Genomic DNA, 19,515 nt, shown 5'->3' with positions numbered 1-19,515 from the left:
CATTCATACTAGCCAGATTTCGAATGCTTAGTAGCCACATGTGTCTAGTGGCTACCATACTAGACAGTACAAATTATAGAACATTTCCACCACCACAGAAAATTCTATAGCTGATCTAGAATATTTCTCCTTACATGAATATCTCCTCTACTGGATGAGCCAAACAATGTGAGATCCAAACTGTATTTATATTATCTGATACTCATGCCATTATGTTCATTGACAAAATACAGATCAAAGAAAGAAAGTTCAAGGATAATCAGACTCAGATTGATTCCTTTGCCAGGTTTCAAAAGAACTGATGAAGAACCCAGTTACATAGAATCACACAGCAGGTTACTAATGGGTTATGCTTATGTGACTCAGAATTGGGATTGAGAACAATTCAACAGAACCCTAGGACTACCAGTTTAGTCTCTCATCTGCATAGTTTTCAGGGAGTTCCCAGAAAACTCTGGCTCAAAGTCCAAATTCAAATTTTACCTTCTCTTTTTAATAGTCTATGTCATCTCTTCCTTCTAAAATTGCCACATCCTATCCCCATCCCATCTTGAATTAATCCTTATTTTTATGACTATAGTTATATTTTGCTTGACATATCACATTATACTGAGATTACATATGGTTGAATTCAGTAGAATTTAATGGATGCCAAATATTATTTACTAATCATAATGTTCCATAGAATATAAAAGAATTAAGAAGGTAAAAGGAAATATGCCTTAAATTATTATATCTATATATATCATCTCTATATAGATATTATGTGTTTATCTCTCTATTACTGTGCCCTGGTGCTCATTAGAATATTAAAGAGTTTGCTGACTCTGCATCAATGAATCCCAATTGAAAGGCTCTTCAGACAACTCCCACGTTTTAGCAGCGGGTATAGTCCAGGCAATGCTCAGTTCAGACGGATGAATGTTGTTCAAGAGTTTCAGCAACTGTGAGAGCTGGGGGTATTTTATGGGTAGAAATGTCTTCCTAGAGACACCTGGGTGGTTCAGTTGATTAAGCGTCTGCCTTTGGCTCAGGTCATGTACTCAGGGTCCTGGGACTGAGCCCTGTGTCGGGCTCCCTGCTCAACAGGGAGTCTGCTTGTCCCTCTACCCCTCTACCTGCTTGTCCTTGCTAGCTCTTACTCTTAAATAAATAAATAAATTGGAAGGAAGAAAGGAGGGAAGGAAGGAAGGAGGGAAGGAAGGAAGGAATGAAGGAAGGAAGGAAAAGAAAGAAACAACAGTCTTCCTAGTAGCCTTTCAATCACACTATATGGAATCCAGCTCCTCCTATGGCAAGAAATCTTGACATCAACTTTAAAACGACCTTATTCTTCCAACTGACCAATACAGGTCTCAGAACACGCAAATCAACAATTCTATTTAAGAGAACTCTGAGACTCTAAGTATGTTTCAATTCAGGGGGAATCATTCCTAATAGACCTTGTTTAACCATACAATGAATAGTTCTACTACATTTTAGAGAGAAATAAAAGTATAAAACTTACTGAACCCATAAGTGCTATCCAAGTATTAATCCAATACTTGTTAAAGAAAAAACATTCATAGTTGGGTTCCCTTTGACAAGTGTAATCAATACAATTGGTAATGAGTAGCAAACTGGTGGCAAAAACCTGAGAGGAAAACCAAGTGCTCTATTAAACAATAACTACAAAATGTCAGAAAAATTTTATTTTTTTAATATTTTATTAGAAGTGAGTTGAAGGAAATCAGAGGGGAAGACAAAGCATGAGAGACTGTAGACTCTGAGAAGCAAACTGAGGGTTTGGAGGGGAAGAGGTTGGGGGACTGGGTGAGCCTGGTGGTGGGTATTTAGGAGCACGTATTACATGGAGCACTGGGTGTGGTGCATATACAATGAATCTTGGAACACTGAAGAAATAAATAAATAAAATTACAAAAAAAAAAAGGCAGTATGGTGTAATGACTAAGAGCAAACACTAGTCATGGTGGTGCTTAAATATTCATTCTTTCAGTTTATTTTTAGGTTAGGCAAAGCAATCAACTTCCCTAAGCTTCAATTTAGTCATCTTTAAGATGAATTTAATAAAATACTTATTTTACAGGGCTGGGAAGATTAAATGAAATAATAATAAAGGATTATTTAAGGAATTTTAATTATTATTTTAATTTTTAATTATTTAATTTTTAATTATGACTACTGTTAATCAGGTCCAACTTAGACTTATCTTTAAGGTAACATAATATTGCAGATAAAATAATATTGCAGAGACTAATGTGATTAGGGATATTAATTGTAATTGGCAGTTTGAGGTTTTTTTTTTTTTTTAATTTGGAGATATGGATCTTCTGTATTAAGACACACTGAAAGGGGGAAAAAATGCCCAATACATAGGCATCAACATTTTGTTGAACTAAGACAGTGCTTTAAATTTCAAAGCAGTTCCTCCTCGCAGCAACCAAAATAACCTAACATTTGGCTAAGATGAGTTATTAATTCTATTTCAATTATGGGAGATTATAACTGGCAAAAAAGTATCTTCAATAATTGCAGAGTCAGCTTCACCAGCCTGATGTTCATCCCAGAAAAGCCAAATGAATAACAGATTCACTGTAAGCAATTTTCCAAATTTCTTGCAACAAGCACTATAATTTGCTTACAGGTGTAATGTGCCACCAATAATTGGACTAACTTGAATTCTGTTAGTGTAGCATCTGCTGATATCATTCCTTTCTCCTAATTGCAATTATTAGAGCTCTTTTTGACTTTGTCAATTTCCAATTCCAATGCACTGGTTGTTCAAAGCTATTTGAGTAATTATGATTGTTGTTCTCCAATCATGGATTAATTTTCTGAAGCATGAATTGGGAGATAATTCAGTAAGGCTCTTGTTTCACCATAAAAACTGAGAAACATGAAAGACAGAAAGTTCATGTGAATATATATGGATGTGAATTCCTATCCACACATATATAACATATACTTAACTTCCAAAAATACATATACATATATATACATATATTTAAGTTCATTAAAACCTTGATTTTACAATGTTTATATATTACATTAGCTTTTTCCTTTGAAATGGGGATTTCCTTTGAAATGGGGATCAACCCAAACACTACAATTTGTTTCCCAAAACATTACAGTAATTTAAATACTTAACAGTTAATGTTAAAGGGATATTGTCCCTTTGTTCATGTTCTCTTTGTTGTAGGGAGAGGTTATCTGGGTTGGGTCTATTTGAAGTTAATTGAGTAGTTATGAAAACAAGAGACTTTTTTGGGCTCAGTCCACTCACCTGCTTGTGCAGCCACAACCTGGCCTCAAATCCATGAGCTAAAGTCCTGCAATGTGTCTTGATGGACTCCTATTGATCACAATGATGCTAATTATTATTAATGAGAATGTGATGGGAAAATCAATACGTGAATGTTTAAATAAACTTGGTATGCTTCACAATGATTTTCTCCCAATGATCATACCTGTACTAGCTTTATTAATGAGTGACCACCAGGCAGAGCAGGCAACCCACTTGTTTAACTTTGTGATAGGGCAGTGAACGTAAGGTTTTGAAGGAAAACTAAAGCAACCTGAAATTCTTTTCTAGCCGTACCAATAATTTTAACAACTCTGAAACTCAGTTGCCTCATCTGTAATGTTGACATAATAAAATCTCTCTTATAAAGTTTGGAAGAAGAGAGTTGACACATATTGGGATCATAGCAGACAGTGCTCAGCAAAGAGGAAGTACTAAAGCAATGGTATTTATTACATGCTAAGTTGAGACTAAAAAGTAATATAAGAACCTCAATAATGAAATGTTACATAATCCAGGAAAAATAATGGCTTTAAGAGGATTAGTTACATAAGGACTCAGAAGTTGGTTTTACTGGTTTTATTCATAAAATACCACAAAATTTGAATACATAAAATAAATTGACAGTTTAAAATACATTTCACCATTTATAGCTGAAGTTATCCACCTTTTGGTTTTATAATCAAACGCATTTCAGAAATCTCAGTCTCACTCACAGACTCAATTCACTAGTAAAAATTGCACTTACATTATAGATCACTAATGAGTGCGTGCTATGTGTTAAGTGTATCAACATGCATTAGCTCAGTTATCAATTATGGCAAATCTATGTGATAATTGTTATGGTAGCCATTTTTTTTCTCAATTTAAATCTTAGGTAGTTAACATGCAGCGCACTACTGGTTTCTAGAGTAGAATTCAATGATTCATCACTTACATACAGCACCCAGTGCTCATCAGAACAAGTGTCCTCCTTAATACCAATCACCTATCTAGCCAATCCCCCACCCACCTCCCTCCATCAACCCTCAATCTGTTGTCGATCCTTAAGAGACTCTTATGGCTTGTTTCCCTCTCTCCTTTTACTCTTTTCTCCCTCCCCTATATTCACCTGTTTTCTGTTAAATTTCACATATGAACGAGATCATATGGTATCTGTCTTTCCCTGATTCATTTCACTTAGCACATTATACTTTAGCTCTATGTACATCATTGGAAATGGCAAGATTTCATTCTTTTTGGTGGCTGAACAATATTCCACTATACACACACACACACACACACATACACACACACACACATACATATACATATATATATGAATATATATATATGAATAAAGTGGTATATATACCACTCTTCTTTAACCATTCCCCAGTCAACAGACATTTGGGCTTTCTTCATACTTTGGCTATTGTTGATAATGCTGCTATAAACATCAGGGTGCATGCATCTCTTTGAATCTGTATTTTTGTATCCTTTGGGTAAATACTTAGTAGCACAATTGCCAGATCATAGGGTAGTTCCATTCTTAACTTTCTGAGGAATCTCCATACTGTTTTCCAGAGTAGCTGCACCAGTTTGCATACCCACCAATGGTGCCAAGATCAAAGATATGTTATTTCTCTTGTTGTTAATTTTAGCCATTCTGACAGTTGTGAGATGGTATCTCATCATAGTTTTGATTCGTAGTTCCCTGATGATGAGAGATGGTGAGCTTCTTATATGTCTGTTAGCCATATAAATGTCTTCTATGAAAAAGTGTCTATTCATGTCTTCTGCCCATTTCTTATCTGGATTATTCAGTTTTTGAGTCTTGAGTTTGATAAGCTCTTTGTAAATTTTGGATGTTAACCCTTTATCAGATATGTCACTTGCAAATACCTTCTCCCATTTCATAGGTTGCCTTTTAGTTTTGTTGACTGTTTTCTCTGCTGTGCAGAAGCATTTCATCCTGTTGAAGTCCTAATAGTTCATTTTTGCTTTTGTATCCCTCGCCTCTAGCAATGTGTCCAGTAAGAAGTTGCTGCAGCCCCGATGGAAGAGGTTGCTGTCTGAGTTCTCCTCTAGGATTTTGATGGTTTCCTTTCTCACATTAAAGCCTTTTATCCATTTTGAATTTCTTTTTGCATATGGTGTAAGAAAGTGGTCCAGTTTCATGCTTCTGCATATTGCTGTCTGCTTTTCCCAACACAATTTGTTAAGTAAACATTGTTTTTCCATTGATTATTCTTTACTATTTTGTCAAAGATTAGTTGATCATAGAGAGGTGGGCCAATTTCTGGGTTCTTTATTCTGCTCCATTGATCTATGTGTCTGTTTTTGTGCCAGTGCCATGCTGCCCTGATGACTACAGCTTTGTAATATACCTTGAAATCCATAATCATGATGCTTCTAAGTTTTGTTTTTCTTTTTCAGAATTGCTTTGACTATTCAGGGTCTTCTGCAGTTTCATACAAACTTTAGGATTGATTGTTTTAGCTCTGTCAAAATGCCAGTGGCATTTTGAGAGGGATTGCATTAAATGTGTAAATTGTTTTGTGCCTATATTGTAGCCATTTTAAAGATAATTTAATAGACGTTCAGACAAGTTAAATAATTCTCATGCTTTCATATATTAGTAGAGCTATGATTAGAGTCCCCAAAATTCAACTCTAAAGTCCAAAGACAGTGAAGGACCAAGAGGTTACAGTAGAGATACCATTTACCTGATTATGAGATGGACCTAACATAGGCCCAGTCCCGTAAAAAAAGGGCCTTATGTGGACCCAACTTTCAAACTAGCCCATACAAAAAGTCCTGATTAAAAAATAAGTAAATAAAAAAATAAGTAAATAAAGTATAGCTTCTGGAAGCAGCACATTTAATTTGTTTAGTACTGAAGATTGCACACAGATGAATGGGGAGATCAAGCTGTAGCTATAGATTGCATATGGAACAGCAAGGTTCTTAGGCATTTGAACTGTTTTGAACAGTCAAAATCAAGTACATGGCATCTCTGCTGTGACCTTTGTTGGTTCTTTGCTACTTCGGTTGGTTCCCATCAAGTACTAAATGGTTTGTCCCACAGCTGAATATCATTTAGATGAAAATTGGGTTTTTCTCAGGGTAGACAAAAAATTCTCAGAATTGTCAGGTTGGTGCTAAGACTAATGACTCAGTGGACATATATGGATCAACTATAATATGGCAGGAAAAATCAGAGAGGCTAGAACTATAATCAGGGCAATGCATTGAAGGATAGAAGAGACTGCAGACAAAGCAATGGGAACGAGTCCACTAACGTAAGTAAAACCTAGTGCTGAGCAAATTCAAGGTCATAGGACACTAGATTCCCTTCCCCTTCCACTTCCATGGTATCCATCACTGATCAATCGTGATCCTCATTTTCCTCCAACAAGCCTGAAGAGGGTTTACTGAATTCCTCTGAAACCTGTGAAAAAAGTGGCCAGTTCTGACTGGTAGAAGTTCATGTGGAGAAAATCTAGTGGTTCTTGAGTACACAATATTTAATTTAATAAATGTTTACTGAGCACTACCATTAGTAATCTCAGTCCATTTTTGGATTCAAACTCACCCAAGAAAGTATCGTCTTTCAAAACTAAACAAAACCAAATATTTGTATTAATAACCAAACAAAAGGATAATGTAACAACTTGAGATTTTTTTTCCAATAGTAATTTTTATATTAGATTTATATAAACATACAAAGCACTTCTGCAATTATAGATAATCTTTAAAAACTCTGAGAAAGGTTTAAAAGTCAAAGAAAAATTGATAAGGAAAAATCCAGATGTTTAAACTTAATATTTAGTCTCAAACAGTGAAGTGTATGTGAAGTTGTTTTGTTATAGCTATTGCTTTGTTTTGTTTATTTGTTTTTTCAAAAATTCACTACTCACCCCACAGTTTTTCCAAAGGCTACATGAACAAAACATCTCTACAACTTTATGTACATCGGCACAGTCAGGTAGCTGGAAATTCTGAAAGGCCACAGAAAGCTATGGCTGACAGTAAATGGTAATCTAGGTTAATTACTGAAAATGGGATTGTCCAGCAAGAGATAATCTGGTATCCCAGTGACAGAACTCTTATAACCAAACACTATTAAGAGACCTCTACCAGCAGGAAGAGAGAGCTAGAGCACAACTTTCAGCAAAGGCATAAGAAAGAAAAATTCTGGGAACAAGGGCAGGCATTATATAATCTGGGCATGTTATTCAAACAAATGTTCAAGCAAAATCTTTACCAGGAATAGAGTGAAATATGGTGGCTTTGTCTCAGGAATGAGGCAGAAATTCAAATTATAGAAGTGGGCTACAAGGTCAGAGCTGGACTGCCGCTGTTTCCTCAATTCTAAGCCCTCTGAGTATTGTCTTTGGGAAGTAAAAGAACTGAAAACCCAAGTCCAGATTCCAGCTCTGCTACTCATTATTTGTGTAACCTTGGAAAAATGGCTTTGCCCTTCCGAACTTCAGTTTTCTCATCTATAAACTACTGTTAGCCTACTTACTCTGCAGGGATATCTTAAAGATTAAATAAGAAAGCATAATTTAAATGCCTTATACAGCAGCTAGTGCATAAGTGGACCTCAGTAATCTGCTTGAGTCCACTATGGAATTGTACCTCCTCGTCCACAAATGTTGTCAGGATCAGGCCTGGACTTTGATATACAATAGGGAGAGAAGTGGCCTTCAAGTAGCTCCTCCATGGTGGGGACACTGTGTTAAAGGAAGGCAGTAAAGTATGGACAGTTGGATTCAGAAGCCAATGAAGGGCTTACTCCTCAAGTCCACATTGGTTTCCTTTTTGGACCAGCTCAGCTCAACAAAAGAAAAGATAAAACCAAATAAAATTATTAGTAACCTTTTCAGAAAAAAAAAAAGGGCAAAGACCACTTCAAGGGTTTTTCTTTCTGCTAAGAAAATGCCCCCAAGGGGCGCCTGGGTGGCTCAGTGGGTTAAGCCACTGCCTTCAGCTCAGGTCATGATCTCAGGGTCCTGGGATCGAGTCCCACATCGGGCTCTCTGCTCAGCAGGGAGCCTGCTTCCCTCTCTCTCTCTCTCTCTCTCTCTCTGTCAGTCTCTTTACCTACCTGTGATCTCTCTCTGTCAAATAAATAAATAAAATCTTTAAAAAAAAAAAAAAAAGAAAATGCCCCCAAGTAAAAGTAAAGAAGGTAACGGTGGTTCATTACTGCAAGGGGGAACTCAGCTCTCAGTGCAGCTTCTTGAACTAACTTCCCCCTCAACCATATGCACCCGACAAAGCCCACGGATGGTGTGTAGAACGAGCTGTGCGAGAAAAGACTCCTACATATGGTTCAGGCTCATCACAGTCATACCTTCTGACAGCCATTTCCATAGGATTAAGGCTGAGAAGGTTTTGTTGGGGAACGATGTAAATGAGAGAGGCTGGGAGCTCAGCCGCGGAGAAGGAGAGGCAATATATGAAATTGGCTTGCTGCATGTCATCTCATATGCATTTAATGTTTTGATATGCTCTTGAGAAGAACTGCCAATAAAGTACATCCTTGCTGCCATAGAGAAGAATATAAAAAAGAAAAAAAAATTCCTCCATCTCTTGGACTAGGTAATGGTGTGTTTTCCTCCCTTTTTGGAAAGTTGTATAGGAAGATTTTAAATACATGCTGCTTCTTTCTCTCTCTCTTCCTCTCTCCATACACACACACCCATATACACACACATATATACACACACACATATACTTTCTTATATTTATGCATATGCCCACACAAATATATCCTATCATACATATGTATTATATATATATATTATGTTAACAATATATTATAATAATGATATATGTAATGTAGCTTTTATTGTATGATAATTTGGGAACCTTTTCTTGTATTGGGTTTCACTGAAAGTCACATAAGAAACAAGCAAATCTTCAGCCAAATAGTTCTTCATTATTGCAATAACCCTAAAAGCCTACAACGTAGTTCAGAATATCAAACCGTACAAAGCACTACATTTGAACCTCTGGATAGTACTACCTCATGCTTAAATCTATGAAATTATTACAATACATTTATTCCAGGTCATAACTCTTTCTGATTTCCAAATACATGATAGAGAAGAAGGCAGAGATAAGTAAATGCTCTCTTTCAGATGGTTAAGATATTCAGAAAAATGATTATTTCTTTCCACTCACTAACCACTCACATAACTCATTGAGTGATGATGTGTCTCCAATTAAGGACTCTAAAACTGATGAATACGAGTAAACTCCTGGATTATCCAGAAGCCTCTATAAAAACATAACGTTGAATTTTCCATATGTATGTGATGTGTATTTTTCTAGGGAAAAGATATGTAGCTGATAAGAATTCTCAGATATGTGATCCCCATTAAATATAAAAATAAACAGCTACTACCTTTGAGTATGTTTGCTCTGAGTGATCTCAAACAAAAAAACTAAAACAAAAACAAAAACAAAAAAAATGTGTATTTCTATCAAAAATGAGAATTATTGGAGGCACAATGGAGTATAGTGTAGTGATGCAATTCCTTCATTTTCTACTTCCAACTTCAGTAATGGTGGTGACAAAAAATTTTTAAAAAACTGTACTCAAATGGGAAGGTATATTTTCTGTTTAGTCTGAACAAATAGCCAGAAAATACTAATTTAGGCAAAAATTTCTAAAGAGTTGTTGTACACACATATGTGTTATACTAATTAATAATGCCAACTATGCAGAAGTATTACCTTTTATGGCTCAAAAATCAATATAGCTATCCCAAATAATCAGTATCGAACACTATGAATTTTGCTTTTAGATAAAGACAGCATATCTTTATTTTAAGTCATGTAATCTCAAACTCATCTTTATTTTTGTCTGCATTCAGTTTTATGCCAGGACTTATCTATATGTAAATAGAAAGAGTCGATACAGCCATTTCCCTGAAAAATTCAGGGTATTTCCTCTTATCACCTACAGTGTTATCACACTGGGTAAAAAAATCTTGGTTCTTTTCTTCATTTTCCCTTTTCCGGTATTTCCTCATGGAAAGAAGAATGCTGATCTGAAAGCTCCATAATCCCCGTGGCTGGAGTCCTGTTAGAGTCTGTCTTTTTTGTTTGTTTGTTTTGTTTTGTATCTATTTATTTTTTATTTTTATTTTTTATAAACATGTATTTTTATCCCCAGGGGTACAGGTCTGTGAATCGCCAGGTTTACATACTTCACAGCACTCACCATAGCACATACCTTCCACAATGTCCATAACCCCACCCCCCTTTTTCCAACCTCCCTCCCCCCAGCAACCCTCAGTTTGTTTTGTGAGATTTAGAGTCACTTATTGTTTGTCTCCCTCCCAATCCCATCTTGTTTCATTTATTCTTCTCCTACCCCTTTAAGCCCCCATGTTGCATCTCCACTTCCTCATATCAGGGAGATCATATGATAGTGGTCTTTCTCCAATTGACTTATTTCACTAAGCATGATACCCTCTAGTTCCATCCACGTCATTGCCAATGGAAAGATTTCATTTCTTTTGATGGCTGCATAGTATTCCATTGTGTATATATACCACATCTTCTTGATCCATTCATCTGTTGATGGACATCTAGGTTCTTTCCATAGTTAGGCTATTGTAGACATTGCTGCTATAAACATTCGGGTGCACGTGCCCCTTCGGATCACTATGTTTGTATCTTTAGGGTAAATACCCAGTAGTGCAATTGCTGCAGAGGATACGGAGGAAGGGGAACCCTCCTACACCGTTGGTGGGAATGCAAGCTGGTGCGAACACTCTGGAAAACAGCACGGAGTTTCCTCAAAATGTTGAAAATAGAGTCCGTCTTAATACACAATCCAGCCTGTTGCCTCTGGCCCCGCCAAACCTGTCTCTACCTGGGCACGCTATGCGTATTAGGCATGGACTGTGTTCTAGCTTTTCCAGTGTTCCTCCCAATCATTGACTAAGTCAACAAAGTTATATACGCCAGGGTCTGGATTTGAAGCAAGAAAAACAAAGGCTTCCCCTTCCCCCCAATCCAGCATAGCCAGTTATCAAGCTTACCTTTTGTCCCTTTACACTATTTTATAGTATACTCTCATCTGATAACACTACAAAACCCAAGAAGGATGAGGGGAAGCCCAAGCCATACTGCCAACAAACTTGTTAAGTGTAGAATACTCTTTCAGAGAACCTTAAAAAAGAGAGAGAGAAAAATAAAATAAAAGCAAAAATAGAACCTGTTACCAATGATCTTGACGGCAAGGGAAAGGCATACCTTGTTTCATTATACTTGCCCTTATTATGTTTTGCAAATACTGCATTTTTACAGAGTAAAGGTTTCTGGCAGCTCTACATCAAGCAAATCTATTGGTACCATTGTTTAATGAGTTTTTTAAAAGCTCACTTTGTGCCTGCATATCCCATTTTGGTAATTCTCACAATATTTCAAAAACAGCAAAAATACAATATTTTTGTTATTATTGTATTTGCTCCAATGATCCTGATCAGTAGTCTTTGATGTAACTGTTGTAATTATTTGGGGGCATAAACTGTGCCCATACAAAGTGATGAATTTAGTCAACACATTACATGTTCTCACTGCTTTAACAACCAACTATTTCCATCTCCCACCCTCTCTTCAGGTCTCCTTATTCCCTGAGACACAGCAATCTTGAAAATCAGGCCAATTAATAACTCTACAATGGCTTCTAAGTGTTCAAGCGAAAGGAAGAGTTGCCAACCTCTCACTTTAAATCAAAAGCTAGAAATGATTAACCTTAGAGAACAAGGCATGTCAAAAGCCAAGACAGGCCAAAATGAGGCCTCTTGTACAAAAGAGATAGCCAAGTTATAAATGCAAAGGAAAAGATTCTTGAAAGAAATTAAAAGTGCTACTCCGGTAAACATATAAACAATAAGAAAGTGAAACAACCTTATTACTGATATGGAAAAAGTTTCAGTGGTTTGGATAGAAGATCAAACCAGCCATAACATTCTCTTAAACCAAAGCCTAACTCAAAGAAAGGTCCTAATTCTTCAATTCTGTGAAGGTTGGGAGAGTGAAGAAGCTTCAGAAGAAAAGTCTGAAGCTAACAAAAAATGGTGCACAAGGTTTAAGAAGCTTTCTCCATAACACAAAAGTGTAAGATAAAGCAGCAAGTGCTGATACAGAAACCAGAAAATTCTCCAGAAGATCTAGTTAAGGTAATTAATGAAGGTAGTTACAGTACAGGATAATTTTCAAAGTAGGCAAAACAGTCTTATATTGAGAGATGGTGCCATTTGGATTTTCGTAACTAGAGAGGAGAAGTCAATGCCTGACTTCAAAGCTTCAAAAAACAGGTTCTCTTGTTCAGGGCTGTTGACTCAATTGAGGCCAATGCCCACTGACCATTCTGAAAATCTTAGGGGCCTTGAGAATTGTGGTAAATCCACTCTGGAACAACAAAGTGTAGATAATAGTGCATCTGCACATCTGTTTATAACATGGTTTATTGAACATTTTAAGCCCACTGTTGAGACCTACTACATAGGAAAAAAAAAATTCCTTTCAAAACATGACTGTTCATTGACAAAGCACCTGGTCACCCAAGAACTCTGATGGAGATGTGCAGTGAGATTCATGTTGCTTTCATGACTGGTAACACGATGTCCATGCTGCAGCTCATGTATCAAGGAGTAATTTCGACCTTCGGGTTTTATCATTTAAGAAATACATTTTGAGGGATGCCTGGTGACTCAGTTGGTTAAGTGTTGGGACTCTTGATTTTTGCTCATGTCATTATCACGCGGTTGTGAGATACAGCCCCAGTTAGGCTCTGTACTCAGCAGGGAATCTGTTTTTCTCTCTCTCTGCCCCGCAGCTTTCTCTCTCTCTCCTTTTTCTCTCAAATAAATAAATAAATCTTTAAAAAAATACATTTTGTAAAACTATAGCTGCTATAGATAGTGGTGACATATCTGGACAAAGTAAATTAAAAACAATCTGAGAAACATGCTAGATGCCATTAAGAACATTTATGATTCATGGAAAGAGATCCAAATACCAACGTGAACAGGAGTTTAGAAGAAAGTGATTCCAGCTCTCAGAGATAACTTTGAAGGGTTCAAGACTTCAGAAGAAAAAGTCACTGCAGATGTGCTGGGCAAGAAAACCGGAATTAGACATGGAGCCCGAAGATGTGACTGAATTGCTGCGATCCCATGATAAAACCTGAATAGAGGAGGAGTTGTTTCTTATAGATGAGCAGAACGGTTTCCTGAGATGGAATACACCCCTGGTGAAGATATTGTGGAGATTGGTAAAATGACAACAAAGGATACAGAATATTCCATAAAGTTAGTTGATAAAGTAACAGCAGGGTTTGAGAGGACTGACTCCAATTTTGAAATAAGTTCTGTGGGTAAAAGGTTAGCAAATAGTCTCACTTGCTACAGAGCAATCCTTTGTGAAAAAGGAGTTAATCAATGTGGCACACCTCAATGCTGTCTAATTTTTTAAAGGCCACACCCACCCCAACCTTCAGCAACAACCACCTTGATCAGTTAGTAGCCACCAACATTGAGGGAAGACCCTCCACCAGCAAAAAGACTATAACTCACTAAGAGCTCAGATAATTTGGATTTCTTTTAGTAATAAAGTATTTTTTAATTAAGGTATATATATTTCTTTGACCTAATGCCATTGCACACTTAAGAGACCACAGTATAGTCTAAACATAACTTTTACATGCCCTGAGAAACCCCAAAATTCATTTGAGTCGCTTTATTGTCATGGTCTGGAACCAAACCCACAATATCTCCGAGATATACCTATATTAGATTCTGGGTGCAAAGTATGTGAGAAAGTACTAGCCAATATTTTGCCAAGTTTTTCTACAAAATTTGGATTTGGAGCAACCGCTGACCAAATCCAACCACATCATTAACACAAGGCCAGAGCATAAAAATACACTCAGGACAATGGCAAGACAACAGACCTACCAACCTCATATGATTAATTGGTGCTAAAAATTAATAAAATTATCTCTAGCCCAGAACCCTCATGGTCATCTGGCCAGGCAGAACCTTCTCTCAAATGACCAGAAAAATCTAAATTTGTTATAACCCTCAGGGCAAGAATGTGAGCCAAAAGTGACTCAATCTCTATATTATATATAGTCACTGCAAAAGAAAAATACTTAACTCAAATTTCCTCTGCTTTAGGAAGAGGAAGAAGAGACAAAATGATGCTTTGCTTTTTTGTTTGTTTGGTTTTTATTTTAAATTAAGTAATGAGAGATAAAACCTGCAAACCAGAAGAAAGTCCTACCTCCTAGGTGAAATATAACTATAAAAATCTTCTATTTTGAAGAAATTAATGATTCATTTTATAAAAGTTTATTAACTAACTGATGCATGTAAATGTTTTAGAGCCCAATCACCAGCATCTATTATATGGTGTTTAACATAAAACATAAAGGCATATGGCCAACAGGAGCACCACAAACTGATGTTTTGAAACAGATCAGTGAATTTCAATAGATGAAACATTTCTCCTAATGTAGGTCACCGTATACCCTCAGAGCCCTTTAGGACAATTACATTTGTCCAGATTATACATTCACGTAGGTTGCCGCTTAGAAAAAATAACAAGCTCTGAATTTTACAAAAGAAGAAGATAATATTTATGTACTATTGAATTAAAATTGACTTGCTAGTATAGGTAATTTATATGTTTATATATGAAGGTTTCTGATATTGACTAAAGTGATGGTGGTGAACCAGAATGAAGAGAAACCGATTTCTCTTTTTAAAAAATATTTTATTTATTTATTTGACAGCGATCACAAGTAGGCAGAGAGGCAGGCAGAGAGAGAGGAAGGGAAGCAGGCTCCCTGCTGAGCAGAGAGCCCGATGCGGGTCTCCATCCCAGGACCCTGGGATCATGACCTGACCCAAAGGCAGAGGCTTTAACCCACTGAGCCACCCATGTGCCCTACAGAAACCAATTTCTCAAATGAACTCCTTCTTTGGGGGCTGGGAATAGAGGTTGTGGAAAGAGTTCCCAAGGAAAATGATTCAAGCAATGAGTAGGTATTAAATAGTAATGATATTGACTGGGGGTGGGACATTGGAAGTGGCCTCAGTCGACATCCAAAAAAGTAATCAATTGTCTTAAAGAATCAAGCAAATAATGCATTTACTGGAAGCTGAAAAGTAGAAAAACATTGAACTGAGGTTGCGTGATGAGAATTTCTGCCTAATTACTGATTTAGACCAATATGGATGGAAGGGAATTGTTTGTCTGATTCAGCTGCTTCTCCACAAGACCTGAGTTGGAATTTCTATTTAAAAGATTAACCATAGCGCCTGGGTGGCTCAGTGGGTTAAGCCTCTGCCTTCAGTTCAGGTCATGACCTCAGGGTCCTAGCTAGGATCGAGTTCCGCATCGGGCTCTCTGCTCAGCTGAGAACCTGCATCCCCTCTCTCTCTGCCTGCCTCTCTGCCTACTTGTGATTTTTCTGTGTGTCAAATAAATAAATAAATAAAATCTTTAAAAAAAAAAAAAAGATTAACTAGACAATGCCACAGCAATTTCATGAGAATCTACTCAATATCCTATTGACCTTCCAATTCCTTCTCTTCTGTGGATTCCTGGCTTCCCTAATTTCACCTTCAATTTTATCATGGCTGTTCTTAAATTACTAGAACTTGACCTGAATAGGTACTCTTGTTCAAGCTGTGGCTGATAAGCAGCCCCTCCTATGCTTCTTACTCACTTTTCACATTATCATCCTCAGGAAGAGTTTTACTCCTTGTGGCTGCTAAGAATAACAACATCCGAGCTAGTATGTTAACCATATCCCCATTCCTTGGCCTAGGGTGGAATGACCTCTCCTATGACAGATCTATTAGCCACAACACTTCATTTATTTCCAAACTTGTTATTTGTACATCTTTCTGGTAGTCTGCCATTATTTAGGACCTAAAAACGAAACAGCCTTCATATGAAGGTCCAAAATCAAATTGTCATGATGTATGCAAGTCTGCACAGATATGAATTCTAAGTTCATATCAAGCCTCATGAAGATAGATTCCAGGGCCATACCCAGGTTGAGTGAGAAACAGCATATTTACTGATTAAAGTAGTTATCCGTGATATAGTTTGCAGAATCTCCCTTGGTAAGTGGAGTTGAACCCTTAGTGCACAGGCGGCATATTTCCTTTCACTTAAAGAATTACGTTGCCTTCATTCATTTGGCTACAGCTCCAATCTTTATATACTAAACACACCAATCCAGCTCATCCTGCCCACTTCTCTGATGGGAATTTGTTCCAGTTCTTCCAAACACACTACCTGTTCTCCCATTTTAGCAATTCCTACAAAGAGTGAACAAATGACCCAAAAGCATATGCCTTGCTAGGGACTGATAGAAGATGTCCAGCAGGAAGAAGTGTTCTCCTTCCTTCTAAGGTTGCAATGAGATCATGTATTGCTGGAACACTAGTGGACGCCTTTTCTGCTTGCAAGGAGGAAGACCAACTGCCAGAGAAGCAAGTGCGACCAACACGTGTACATGTATACACACACGTGTGCATGTGCCTACACACATAAACAACAAAGAAGCAGAGATATGTGCTGCTGAAAAAAAGAACAGAGAGAGGGTATTCCAGAAGCATTAATCATTTTCTTGATTCCTCTGAGGAATGTATATCTTTGTAATTTTTTTTTGATTAGGTAAAGTGCATCTTTTCTAGCTGAACATGTAATTTCCTTTTGCTCCAGCCATGTATTATTTTTTATTTCTAGTATTATTCAGTGCATATAATTTGCTTGGCTACTATTGCAGATAATAAAAATATAGCTACAAACAAAATAGAACAAGACCTAACCTCATACAGCTCGTACTCTAGTGGAGAGATAATGAAAAAAAAAAATATATATATATATATGTAATTATTTAAAGTGTGTTAAGTAGTGATACATGCTAAGAAAAAGAAAATGAAGAAGAATAGGAATATGGGTGCTGCTGAAGGTAAAGAGGTGTTAAAAATTTATACAGTGTAGCCAGGAAAAGTATTTTGAATTAGTCTTCTGTCATATCATGACAAAATTTTTTATTGCAAAGCCCAATATTGTGTGGATCCCTCATCCTATGAATTTTACTTATCACCTTTTCAAATTTTAATCTTCTACTTTACCCTCATATTGTCACTGAAAGAGACTATCCCACAAGACCATGGCATGATCTTATTTTGTAGTGATTATTCAACGTTTTAGATGTTTTCACTGTACTTGTTTTTTAATCTTGTCATCTTTACAGTATTAGGTTGCTTCAAAAACTCAAATTCCTACTCCATCTGAAGCAACAATGACTGTTTGCAATAGTTTTTAACAATGAACACAGTTGCTTTATCAGCTTTTGCCGCAGTACTAATTATATGAAAACAACCACAAAATCTCAGTAGCTTACAACATTTTATTTCATGCTCGTGATTTGGCAGATTTTTTATCTCATGATGGATCAGAGGAGCTTGAGAGAAATGAGTGGCAGCCTGTTTCTTTTCAAAACTGGCATCCTATCCTTTCCTGCTAAACTCCATTGGTCAGTGCAAGTCACAAAGTCAAGCCCCAAAAAATTGGAATGGAGATGAATGTTCCACGTCTACTGAAGCAAGGGCAGAGAGGAAATGAAGAATTTTTACAAGATAATATAATCTACCATACTCACCAAGTGTAATTCTATAAACTGATCACTATAATCCTAGGGTGTGATCTAAATATGGTTACACAGTGGAAATTCTGGAAAGAATTTCTATATCACCTACTTAAGTGATACAGAAAGATACTGATACTGATATAGAAAGGACTGCCAAAAGAGAGACAGGACTTTAAAAACATATGCAAAGGTGATAAGCCCACAAATGGAATATATTCATATATTTGCCTAAGCATGTTGGATTATTATATGCCTCCCCTTCCCTCTACCTAAATACTCTGTCCTTCATAATTGATATTCTCCTTTGCAAAGCCCTGCTAGGCATTCTATGCTCTCTAATTTAACTCTGCTTCCTATACTTGCCCCTTATAAAAGAATGTGTATAGAACTGTAATACATTTATTATTGTAATTTATTAAAAATGTGCTATATCAACAGTTTATCAGCATTATGAGTTCTCTGCCCGTGTACACTATACATTCACCTCCATGTACCCATGCATAGCTCAGGTCCTAGCTCTAGGATATTCAAATATAAGACAATCTGTTTAACCTAAGTGATCTTTAAAATTTCTTGCTACTATAATATTATAAACAAAGCACTGTATTATCATAAGGATTTGGATTTTTTTCTTAAGAAATATCAACCACTCTCCAATGCCCAAAATCCTTGACAACCGTGATCAAAAAAGTTATTTTGTTTGCTGCATTTAAATAGCATTCGCTCCAACCTTCAGCTCCCAACCTTGGATTTCTTATCTTCAGGGTCCTCTTCTCATTCAGCGTTCAGTTGTGCTCAGTCTTTGGATTGATGTTCATTCTGCTGATCATTACAGCAACAATTTTGGCAGACAAAGCAACTCCTGTGCACAGCCAGGTGTTCACTTTGGCACCCTCACCTCGAGAAGGGGTTGACTCAGATGTTTCCCACACCTGTGAATTGGCTGCCCAACGCTGGCCAGCTCCCATGAACTTAATTATCATGTTCTATTTCAAAATTCACACACACACATGACACACATACACAAAGTGAAGAGAACATGCACAAAAATTCAGATGTGGCAGCTTCCTGTCATCCCCTGCCACATTCTCCCCAAAAGAACACTACCGAAAACAAATCAGCGTTTCTTCATCATCATTTTAGTGTGATTTGTGGGATGTGGAAATGGAATATGACTCATTATCTCTGAAAAGCTGATTAATTCCAGCAGTGAAAGCATCTCTGTGTTTGCCCACTGGATTGCGATGAAGGTGCTTAACCTATAATCCATGAGTAAATTAAGGGTCGATGAATAACCTTGACATTTGACATGTCTGTTTCAGGGGCACATTAAATTTAGACATCAAAAGTTGGAATTTAAAATAAAATTGTAAACAGAATTAGACTTCAAAAACATTCTCATAACTCCGTTTTCTGACACTCAGCCAACAATTCACTTTAATTCCTCAAGGAAAAATATTTTTTAATACTCTGAATAGCCATTCATTTGCTTAATACTTTTCTAGCTGTTCCATTTATTTTGGCT

The 19,515-nt window shown here is 36.8% G+C and overlaps 1 long non-coding RNA gene across 1 annotated transcript; it reads left to right on the top strand.

The window, feature by feature from the left end:
• Nucleotides 1–922: 922 nt before the first annotated feature.
• On the top strand, nucleotides 923–13,850 carry LOC116600191. The gene is made up of 3 exons (XR_004289544.1): nucleotides 923–934; nucleotides 6,429–6,432; nucleotides 13,792–13,850. It is a non-coding gene; the product is annotated as an uncharacterized LOC116600191 (long non-coding RNA).
• The last annotated feature ends 5,665 nt before the right edge of the window (nucleotides 13,851–19,515 follow it).

The sequence above is a fragment of the Mustela erminea genome, chromosome 9 (assembly GCF_009829155.1).
Source record: "Mustela erminea isolate mMusErm1 chromosome 9, mMusErm1.Pri, whole genome shotgun sequence".
NCBI lineage: Eukaryota > Metazoa > Chordata > Mammalia > Carnivora > Mustelidae > Mustela > Mustela erminea.
This window is presented reverse-complemented; position numbering and strand designations above follow the sequence as displayed.